Source organism: Pristiophorus japonicus, unplaced genomic scaffold (genome assembly GCF_044704955.1).
Source record: "Pristiophorus japonicus isolate sPriJap1 unplaced genomic scaffold, sPriJap1.hap1 HAP1_SCAFFOLD_110, whole genome shotgun sequence".
In the NCBI taxonomy this organism is placed as follows: domain Eukaryota; kingdom Metazoa; phylum Chordata; class Chondrichthyes; family Pristiophoridae; genus Pristiophorus; species Pristiophorus japonicus.
The window spans coordinates 1,001,563-1,013,696 of NW_027250756.1; the positions used below are offsets into that span (position 1 = coordinate 1,001,563).

General features: G+C 45.2%; 1 non-coding gene across 1 annotated transcript; it reads left to right on the forward strand.

Annotated features, from left to right (window-relative positions):
* Positions 1–11,424: 11,424 nt before the first annotated feature.
* trnav-uac (transfer RNA valine (anticodon UAC)) lies at positions 11,425–11,497 on the forward strand. The gene has a single exon. It is a non-coding gene; the product is annotated as a tRNA-Val (tRNA).
* Positions 11,498–12,134: the final 637 nt, after the last annotated feature.

A 12,134-nucleotide genomic window follows, 5' to 3' on the forward strand; every position in this document is an offset into this window, starting at 1 on the left:
CGACCTGATTGGAACACAAAACCTTCAGATCTACCGTCAGACACACTACTGTTGCGTCACGAGGCCTACACAGTGCGGTGGAGATGTTCGTCGAAATGAAGGTTCTGCAATACAAGGGGCTTGGAAATCAGGAGAACCAGTTTCGAGGTTTGAATTTCGAGATAAACACATGGTGCAGAGCCAACAGATCCCTGGCAGCGATCAGTGACAGGAAGATGCAACTTAAGCAATCCTGACGAGCTAAGTCGGTAGAGTATGAGACTGTTAATCTCAGGGTTGTGAGTTCAAACCCCATGTTGGACGAATTATTTTCCTTATACTTTTTTGGTGCTTTCACAGGAAAACATCATTAATGAACCCATAATCTTCTTTTGCACAATGAAAGAAATGCGAACTGAGGGAGAGTTGATCACTCAATCATTTATTCTGTGCTCTGTATAAGAACACAAAAACCAGGAGCAGGAGTCGGCCATTTGGCCCTTCGAGCCTGCCTTCTTATGCACTGAAACAAATTTTAACCGTGTTTTTAAATGAGCAGTGCGAGATATTTAGAGGGCACATTTCAATGCTTCACAAAACCATTCCTTTCGCTACAGCCACCCAGGATCGATTCCCGGTTTGAGAAGTAACTTTGATATCACTGTTTGTAATTGAAATGGCGTCATTTTATTAAGTTCGATGGATGTCCCAAAGCACTTCAGAGTGGTGTCCAAACAAATGAGTTTGTAATTAAAAACACTGAATGTCAGGATTGGGATTTGAACCCACGCCTCCAGAGGAGACAGTGACCTGAACCAACGCCTTAGACCGCTCGGCCATCCTGACTGTTGGATGCGCCAGTTGCAAGTTATTACACTGGAAACCTTCAAAACGGGCACTGGTTCAGTGTAGCTGGAAGGCCCAGTGACCGGGATATCCTCTCCCCTGGGGTTTTCCTGAGCCTGTGCTCGATGTACGGGGAGCGTTGGCACGGGTCCGAGGTAGCTTACATGTGTAGGCTGCTTGCTGGCTTCAGGTGGTCTCTTACCAGTGTGATCAATTCTTCAAACGACTTGCTTGCTGGTCTCTCGTGTGCCAGCAGGTCCTTCATTGAAGCGTATGTTTTCGCGCCGCAGCTGGTCAAGAGATGGGCTCTTCTCTTGTCTGCCTTATTGTCGCCTAACCAGTCTTTGGTTACAAAGCTTTGCTGGAGCCTTTCTATAAAGTCCTCCCAATTATCTCCAGCATTGTATTTTTCATCTGAGCCGTTGGTCGCCATTCTGTGGATTCAGTAATCCTGTAACTCGTCGCCACTGAAAAGACCTGACCCTGTAATACAGACTTACACGAGGCACATACTGAAGTCAAGTTCACTCTGGACCTGCACCTTTATTACACAGCTCTCGAATGCCACACTTGCCTGAGACCTATCCTTATATACCTGTCTGGGAAAGGTATCCAGTGTCTCCTGCAAATGCATCCCTGGTGGTCAGGTAATTTTGTGGTTACAGGTCATCTCTGGTTACAGTCATGTATGGCATGGTAAGGTACAGTTATGTACAGTAGTGTGAGATACATGACAGTATTGGTATTTATGGTGATTACAGCAATTATTAATCGTCTCACAGACCTCAATTATTTTTACGCGATTAATTGATCGAGGATTAAAACCAGGTTAGTGCGCCAGATCTTAACCCCTCGACCACCAGGGAACAGTTACGATACATGTCGATATACTTATATGTATTTATATATGACCCTGAATATCAACGGCTACCTACCTAGACCTCGTGTTGCAACGGTAGTGTGTCTAACTTTGAGTGAGAGAAATTGTTCAACAGTGGCACCCATCTCATCTTTTGTTCACTTTTAAACACTAGAAACTGAGACAGGGGAATAAATAGAGAAACCAAAGCACAGGGTTACAGACAAGAGGAAGAGAGAAGGGGAAAAATACTGTCCATACCCAGAACGAATGCAGAAACCCCTCTGCTGCGCTCGGGGTGACCACCCACAGCCTGGATACACTAATGTCCCAACAGCTCATTGACTGTCGGAGTGGGACTGTGCGGTGCTTCAGAGGACAGCTCGAAAAAGCAAACTCACTGATTCCGTCTCATGTGCTCCTCCAATCAAGAAGAGCAACACACTAAAAATGCTCCAATAATGGTTACACCTTATCTTCAGATTTGTTAAACAGTTGGCTCGTTGGTGAAGGGGTATGATTCTTCTTTCGTGGTTGATACTTGAAATTTGCGAGAGGTCCCGGGTTCAAATCCTGGACGAGCCCTCAATTTACCCAAGAATTTTGAAATTGCATCGAACTTTTGCAAAGTAGGTCTTGCATTTCTTCAACACTTTTCAGGAACTCATGACGCCCCAACGCGCTTCATAGCCATTGAGTTATGTTTGAAGTGTTGAAGTGTTGTATTGTTGGGAAAAATGTGCCCAAATCACCCCACACGAACCGCAACTTTTTGCGAATGAGTTTGGTGCAAATAATCAGGTGCCTCAGGGACTTGGATTTTCTGTGAATGAGATTTGCTTGTACCTGCGTTCAAGCTTGAAACAGTAACTGGGCTTCCATCTCACGGGAGCAGTGTGTAGCGGTTAGTGAGTAGGTGACCAGGTTGATGTGCGCCGCTTTCAATCTTTGAAATTTCACCAAACAAAGAAACGGTGAATCCAACTGTCCCTGTAAGCGACGGATTGAAGGGATCGCTGCTCCAAACAGAGCTGGAACACGCACAGTGCAGGAATTGGGTCCGCAACATTAAATGTCAAAGTTATTAAGCAGACAGTAATTAAACATACACTTAACAGTACTTACAGCCAAACCATGCGAATGTTAGCCGAAGAACTCAAACACGTTACAGTTCCCAGCTCGGTGTACAAATTGATCAAACATTAATCGGGTTCTAAACTATCTGTTCCAAATGGCACATTTTATATCTTTTCCTTAGCCCTGCTACGTGACAATTTAAACTTTTAATAGTATTACCGAACACAAGTGCCCAACTTCTGATGGAAGGTCATTAACCTGAAACGTTAACTCTGTTTATCTCCCCACAGATGCTGCCTGACCTGCTCAGTGATTCCAGCATTTACTCTCTTTATTCTCCAAACTTATAATCAGAATATCACTTCCCTTGTCATCTAACTACACTCCTTCCTGATATGTAGCCTTGTCCTACAAACCAGGCTCCTTTCGGATGATTCAGGCATTCATTGGAATTATAACTTCTTAATGATAACAATTATGTGAAGTATGTAACGATGTAATACTTGCCACCAGAGCGCGCGACTGTTGGAGTCCTAATGGTCAACTGCCCACACGAACAGGGCCAGTATAAAAGGTTGGCTGCCATGTAGTGCAGGCACACTGCAGTTGTAATAAAGAAGACTAAGATCACACTAAAGTTAGCTCACAGAACTCAGCCTCGGGGATTCCTTCTATGCACAACAATTGGCGACGAGTAACAGAATTCGAATTTTCACGCAACCATGGCTGCTGTTGGAATATTAGAGAGATCCAAAGAGGATGATGATTGGGAAGCCTTCGTCGAGCAGCTCGACCTGTACTTTGTGGCCAACGAGCTGGAAGGAGACACTAACGTGGCCGAGCACAGGGCGGTTCTCCTCATCATCTGTGGGCCTAAAATATACAGTCTCATCAAGAATCTGCTCACACCGACAAAACCAAAGGAGAAGGAATATTCAGCGTTGTGCACACTGGTTTGGGACTTCCTAAAGCCGAAGGAGAGTATCCTCATGGCCAGATATCGTTTTAACACGCACCATCGCTCCGGGGACCAGGACCTAGCGGATTATGTCACTGACCTGAGACACCTCGCGGGACTTTGCTATTTTGGAGCTGCGTTGGGGCAAATGCTGTGTGACTTTTACGTGCTGGGCATCAGCCACGAGGTCATTCTTCGAAAGCTGCTGCCTGCTGAAACCCGAGACCAGAGCAGGGCCATCGCGATCGCCCAGGCATGCATGGCCACGGACGATAACACCAAACAGATATCTTCTCAACATCAAAGCTCATCGGCAAGTACTGTGCATAAAATGATGTCGCTAGCAGGCCGAAATGCATATGGCAGGGTCTATACGTCTGTGGCTGCAAGACCTGTGATGACTCAGATTCCGCCATCGGGGATCGATGTGAATCTATTAGCACCGTGTTGGTGCTGCGGGGATAATCCTCGGGCCCATCAATATCGATTGAAGCACTACGTGTGCAAAGGCTGCACAACGATGGAGTACCTCCAGTGAATATGCAAACGTGCTGTGACATACCACGTGGCAGAGGATGATCGATCCGGCACGGATTATGCAGCACAGGCAACTCATCCCGAGGAACAAGGACTCCCAGGTGCCGGTTGGGATGTTGCATTTTATCACAGAGGCTTTGAGGGTGTGGCCGAAACGTTTCCTCTGCCGACCTGGGGCTCGCTTACCGTGTCGGAGTTCTGAGTAGAGCGTTTGCTTAGAGAGTCTCGTGTTGGGCATGTGGACAATGTGGCAAGCCCAACGGAGCTGGCCGAGTGTGGTCAGTGCTTCAATGCTGGGGATGTTGGCCTGATCGAAAACACTGATGTTGGTGCGTCTGTCCTCCCAGGGGATTTGCAGGATCTTGCGGAGACAGCCCTGGACGTATTTCTCCAGTGAGTTGAGATGTCAGCTGTATATAGTCCATGTCTCGGATCCATACCGCGGGGCAGTTATCACCACCGCCCTGCACACCATAAGCTTGGTGCCAGATTTGAGGTCCTGGTCTTCAAACACTCTCCTGCTCAGGTGATCGAAGGCTGTGCTGGCACACTGGAGGCGGTGTTGGACCTCGTCTTCGATGTCTGCCCTTGCTGATAGTAGGTTCCCAAGGCGTGGAAAATGGTCCACGCTGTCGAAGGCCACACTTACAGCCTTCTTAAATATAGCACCCTCATTCTATTCTCTTGAAACAAGTTCCTGAATTCTCGGCTAGCTGTGTAGGTTAGAGCTGTGGTTTTATCCTGTGATAGATTCTATCATAGTGTTTCTGAAGTGTAGTAGTTATCACATTCGCCTCACACACGAAAGGTCCCCGGTCCGAAACCGGGCGGAAAGATCTTGAAAACTTGAAAATGGGCCGAATGGCTGACTCCTGTTCCTAACTCTTACGTTCTTATGATCTCTTGACCTTTCACAGGAGAACAAACTCTCCTCTAAACATGCATGAGAAAGCTCCAGAAAATATTTCCGTCCGAGGTGCTTTCGCGTGTGAGGCGAACGTGTTAACCGTTACACTGCGGAAACATCTCCACTTTCAGCACCAGATTACCAAAATTAAACCCAATGAGATCGGGATAAAGGTTCCTCACATGCTCAGGGCAAAATATCTGATTGATGGTCCACAAAAGAATGAACAAACTTCAGCACGAGGTCAGACGGAAATGTTAAGCGAGCACGTGGACTGCTGAATTGCACTTTTAAGGAGTTGGTGATGACAAAACAAATGGATTCCGCTTAAAGATCAGAAAAGTCACAAGTGGGATTCGAACCCTCACCTTCAGAGAAAACTGCAATTTGAACACAGCACCTTAGACCGCTCGGCCATCCTGACTATGCAGTGCTTTACTTGGCCACCTGCAGGTTGATTTTGAACTTTTGTGTCCTGTCACATGAAATAAATAATGGCAGCAGGCGTATCTCTGCCTGACACCGGGGAAACAGTGAGACAGACATTGCAGCAAGGGTTTGGTTGTTGTCAAACAGCAAATGAAATATTAATTCTGGTAGAAAAATATCCAAAAAAACACTGACCCTAACGTGATTTGAACACGCAACCTACTAACGTGGAATCAGACACACTACCGTTGCACCATGAGACCTACACAGTGAGCTGGAGATGTTCGTCTATATGAAGGTTCTGCAATACAAGGGGCTTTAAAATCCCCGCCCATTCCCACCAGGTATCACAAACAGCGCTCACCGGACAGTCACCGAATGGTTTGCTCGAAAACTTTTCTCTTGCTTTCACGGGAAACCATCATTAATTAACCCCTCACCTTCTTTTGCACAATGAAACAAATGCTAACTCAGGGACATTCCATACTTCAATCATTTGGCCTGTGCTTTACATCTTAACTCGAAAGCCACATCCCATTTTTCTCACTGTATTTTAGCTTTCTGGTTCAAAGTCTTCAGGGATCTGGGGCAACTTTTATCAAATTTAGCAGCACCGGTTTTTCCTATCGTGCACACAAAATAAAATCACTCGTGAAGATAAAATACCACCGTGCTTATTTTCAGATTCAATGCTGTCGGATTTCAAATAAAGTGAAAGAATTCTACAGTGAAAAGATTTGCAAGTGTTACTTGTATTTGTGTCTTCAATTAAACTTTGTGGCGTCTGACTCCCGTTGATGCCACTGCTGAATAAGAAAGGAGGGTTTGACGTTGACCAGCTCATCCTTTATATTCAGTTGTTTCTCACCCTTTGATGGGCTGCAGTGCAGCGGATATCACGTTGGCCTCACACGCAAAAGGTCCCCGGTGGATCCTTTTTCTCTCAGTCAAAGTTATCTATTTATTGAAGTGAAATAAAGAGCAATTAAGGAATAAGGGAGCCCTTTTACCAGGAGATAAAATTGCAAATGCTGGCAATTTCAGCAGGTCAGGCAGCATTTGCCAGGAGACGAAACTCGGGATTGAACCAGTGACCTTCCCCGTGTAATGCAAACGTGATAATCACTACACTACAGAAACCTCTGGTACAATAACCCCAACAGAGGGCAGGTGACCACAGATCACCGTCTGTGCTGCTCGGCATTGTGTGTTGGCTCACCGAAAACAACTTCTGTCCTGCACTGAATGTTCTCAATCCTTCACCTCCGCTGCCCTTTACAGAAATGTCAGGGATCACCCAGCCACCGTGTTCACTTCCACATCCTCACAGTGGGGCCACAGAGGCTCCTACCTTTCTCTCCGCGATCAGCGAACTCACCCAGTTTACAAAATTAAACCCGGAATACATGCCCGGAAAAGTCAGATAGTCTGTAAGCTCGGTCTATCACAGAAAGTATTGGTATTCATGGTGGTTACAGCAATTATTAATCGTCTCACAGACCTCAATTATTTTTATGCGATGATTTGATCGAGGATTGAAACCAGGTTAGTCCGCCGGGTATTAATCGCTCGACCACCAGGGAACTGTTGCGATACATGTCGATATATTTATATATATTTATATATGACGCTGAATATCAACAGCTACCTACCCAGACCTCGTGCTGCCCACGGTAGTGTGTCTAACTTTGAGTGAGAGAAATTGTTCCACAGTGAGACCCATTTCATCTTTTGTTCCCTTTTAAACACTAGAAACTGAGATAGGGGAATAAATAGAGAAACCAAAGCACAGGGTTATAGACAAGATGAAGAGAGAAGGGGAAATATACTGTCCCCACCCAGAACTAATGCAGAAACCCCTCTGCTGTGCTCGGGGTGACCACACACAGCCTGGATACACTAACGTCCCAACAGCTCATTGACTGTCGGAGTTGGACCGTGCGGTGCTTCAGAAGACAGGTCGAAAAAGCAAAGTCACTGATTCCATCTCATGTGCTCCTCCGATCAAGAATAGCAAGACACTAAAAATGTTTCAATAATGGTTACACCTTATCTCCACGTTTATCGAGCAGTTGGCTCGTTGGTCTAGGGGTGTGATTCTCGCTTCGGGGTTATTGCTTGAAATTTGCGAGAGGTCCCGGGTTCAAATCCCGGACGAGCCCAAAGTTTACCCAAAAATTTTGAAATCGCATCAAACTTTTGCAAAGAAGGACTTGCATTTCTACAACACATTTCAGGAACTCATGACGCACCAAAGCGCTTTGCATCTGTTGAGTTGTGTTTGAAGTGTTGTCGTGTGGGGAAAGATGTGCCCAAATCACCCCACATGAACCGCAACTCGTTGCGAAGGAGTTTGGTGCAAAAAATCAGGTGCCTCAGGGACTTGGATTTTCTATGAATGAGTTCTGCTTGTACCTGCGTTCAAGCTTGTAACAGTAACTGTGCATCCATCTCACGGGAGCAGCGTGTAGCGGTTAGTGAGTAGGTGACCAGGTAGATGTGCGCCGCATTCAATCTTTTAAATTTCACCAAACAAAGAAACGGTGAATCCAACTGTCCCTGTAAGCGACGGATTGAAGGGATCGGTGCTCCAAACAGAGCTGGAACACACGCAGTGCAGGAATAGTGTCGGCAACATTAAATGTCAGAGTTATTAAGCAGACAATAATGAAACATACACTTAATAGTACTTACACCCAAACCTTGCGAATGTTAGCCGAATAAAGCAAACACGTTGCAGTTTTCAGCTCGGTGGACAAATTGATCAAACATTAATCGGATTCAAACTATCTGTTCCAAATGCCACATTTTATATATTTTCCTTACCCCTGCTTCGTGACAATTGAAACTTTTAATAGTATTACGTAACACAACTGCCCAACTTCTGATGGAAGGTCATTAACCTGAAACGTTAACTCTGTTTCTCTCTCCACAGATGCTGCCTGGCCTGCTCAGTGTTTCCAGTATTTACTCTTTTTATTCTACAAACTTATCATCAGAGTATCACTTCCCTTGTCATCTAACTACGCTCCTTCCTGATATGTAGCCTTGTCCTACAAACCAGGCTCCTTTCTGATGACGCAGGCATTCATTGGAATTATAACTTCTTAACGATAACAATTATGTGAAGTATGTAACTCTGTCATACTTGCCACCAGAGGGCGTGAATGTTGGAGTCCTAATGGTCACCTGCCCACACCTGCAGGGCCAGTATAAAAGGTTGGCTGCCATGTTGTTCCGGCACTCTGGAATTGTAATAAAGAAGACGAAGATCACACTAAGTTTAGCTCACAGTACTCAGCCTCCTGGTGTTCTACTTTTCACAACAATTGGCGACGATTAACAGAATACAAACCTTCACACAACCATGGCTGCTGTTGGAATATTAGAGAGATTCAAAGAGAGTGAAATAAATGAGGGCCGCAGGCGGATCTCTGCCTGACACCGGGGAAACAGGGAGACAGACCTTGGAGCAAAGGGATATGGATGGAGTCGGTAAAACTTGAGGCATCTGATTCAGGAGAGTCGCGGGGCGTGGAAATTCGGGAGTTAATGACTTTGAAAGGAACATTTTTGTTTTGTGACGTTTTGTTCAGAGAAATGTTTGTGAAAGGAATTTTTTGCAGGAAGGGATGCAGCATTTATCCTTTTGCCTTAGCACTTGTTTCTGGCTGTCAGGATCACATTTCGTTTCAATGTTATTCTTCCAGAATTAATATTTCATTTGCTGTTTGACAATAACCAGACCCTTGCTCCAAGGTCTCTCTCACTCTTTCCCCGGTGTCAGGCAGAGATCTGCCTGCTGCCCTGATTTATTTCATGTAACAGGACACAAAAGTTCAAAATCAACCTGCAGGTGGCCACACACAGCACTGTATAGTAATGATGGCCGAGTGGTCTAAGGTGATGTGTTCAGGTCACTATAGATAGTGTTCGAATCCTATTGCAGACATTTCTTATATTGAATCATTAGGCAGAACCCATTTGCGTTGTCACCACCAACTCCTTAAAAGTGCGATTCAGCCGTCCACCTGCTCGCTTAACATTTCCGTCTGACCTGGTGCTGAAATTTGTTCATTCTTTTGTAGAACGACAATTATTTATTTTGCCCTGAGCATGTGAGGAACTTTTCTCCCGATCTCATTGGGTTTAATTTTGTTAATCTTGTGCTGAAAGTGGAGATGTTTCCGCAGTGTAACGGTTAACACCTTCTAGTTTTTTGAGTTCATGCTCAACTTTCACCTTGAGTGCATATGGTACGGAACGGGGCTTGTAGTAAACCAATCTAGCGTCCTTCTGTACCCTGACACTCGCCTTGAAGCCTTGGATCGGACTGTCCGTTTCGCAGAACACCTTTGGATACTTCTTGATAACCTCATCCGTTGATGAAAATCTCGCTTCCACACAGAAAATCTGACTACAATCCAGCTTCAGTGAGCTTAATCAATTTCTTCCTTGTAAGGCAGACTTGTCTCTTTTCACTACTATTCGAGGCAAGTTCTGAAATTAATCTTTATATTTCACCGATCGTTACAGTGATATGACCAACCACAGGAATTTACTCTCCCGAGTAGCCTCGCTGCTCTATCTTGGGTTTCTCCAGTTGGAAATCACGCATCTATGTGGATTTTGATGCTTTCCGAATCACTGTCCGTTAAACTAGTGCTCCTGATGATGTGTAACTCTAACATCTCATCGTCCTGTTGTTGGTCTTCCATACTATGTAGTCTCTTGGGATTTCTACTCATAGCTTTGAACGCTGGAGTCATAGCTTTAAAAATAGGTTTACCCTTCAGTCGGCATGCCTTCGCAAGATGCCCAGTCTTTCTGTCGAAGAAACACTCTGCCTTCACGTGTGGAGAACTTTGAGCAATGTGTTGTCCCAGGCACCTACAGCATGACTTCGACGCTTTGGTAGAATTTCCAGATTCTGAGGCTTTTGGCTCCCTTGTTATACCTTCAAATGCTCTGATAATGACTCCACGAGACAATGTGTCGTTATTTAACTGTAGTGACCTGAGTCCTTTATTAATAACCACAGAGTGAGGATCACACCTGGTGGCCTGCCTTTTATACTAGGCCAGGCTCACCTGTGCAGGTAAGCTACAAGTCTCCCACTGCAGTGCCCTCTGGTGGCACACCTTGTAATAGTACAAGCAGTAACCATGTCGAACACATGACAGGTGTCACTGTGGAACCGTTTCTCTCACTCAAAGTTAGACGCACTACCGTGGGCGCCACGAGGTCTAGGTAGGTAGCCATTGACATTCAGGTTCATATATAAATATATATAAATATATCGACGTGCATCGTAACTATTCCCTGGTGGTCGAGGGTTAAGATCCGGTGCACTAACCTGGTTCGACATGTATCGTAACTGTTCCCTGGTGGTCGAGGGGTTAAGACCCGGAGCACTAACCTGGTTTCAATCCTCGATCAATTCATCGCAGAAAAATTATTGAGGTCTGTGAGACGCTTAATAATTGCTGTAATCACCATGAATACCAATACTCTCTGTGATAGACCGAGATTACAGACTATCTGGCTTCTCCTGCACTTTGCCGGGCATGTGTTTGGGGTTTAATTTTGTAAACTGGGTGAGTTCGCTGATCGCGGGGAGACGGTAGGAGCCTCTGTGGCCCCACTGTGAGGATGTGGAAATGAACACGGTGGCTGGGTGATCCGTGACATTTCTGTAAAGGGCAGCGGAGGAGAAGGATTGAGAATTCTCAGTGTGGGACAGAATTTGTTTCAGGAGAGCCAACACATTCCCGATCAGCACAGAGGGAGCTCACTGGTCAGCTCCTCGCTGAGGGGGCTGTTGTGCCAGAGGTTTCTGTAGTGTAGTGGTTATCACGTTTGCCTTACACGCAATAGGTCCCAAGTTCAATCCCAGGCAGAAACATTATTTTTAAACTTGCTGTGGATGAACAATCGGAGGCGAGTTTAGTCTCCCTGCAAATGCTGCCTGACCAGCTGAGATTTCCAGCATTTGCTGTTTTTATTTGCTATTTATTCTCCTGGCAATAGGGCTCCTTTATTCATTAAGTGCTCTTTATTTCACCAATAAATAGATAACTTTGAGTGAGAGAAAACGGATCCATGGGGACCTTTTGCGTGTGAGGCCAAAGCGATATCCGCTACACTGCAGCCCATCATAGGGCGAGAAACCACTGAATATAAAGGATGAGCTGACAAATATCAGGGGCAGTGCAGTCTGGTCAATGTCAAACCCTCCTCTCTTATTCAGCAGTGGCATGAACGGGAGTCAGACGCCACAAAGTTTAATTAAAGACACAAATACAAGTAACACTTGCAAATTTATTAGTGTAAAATTCTTTCACTTTATTTGAAATGCTACTGCGTTAAATCTGAAAATACACACGGTGGGATTTTATCTTCACTACTGATTGTATTTTGTGCGCACGGTAGGAATAATCGGTGCTGATAAATTTGATAAAATTTGCACCAGATTCCTGGTGTCATCGGCAATGAACACTTTGAACCAGAAAGCTAAAATACAGTGAGTAAAATGGGTTAAC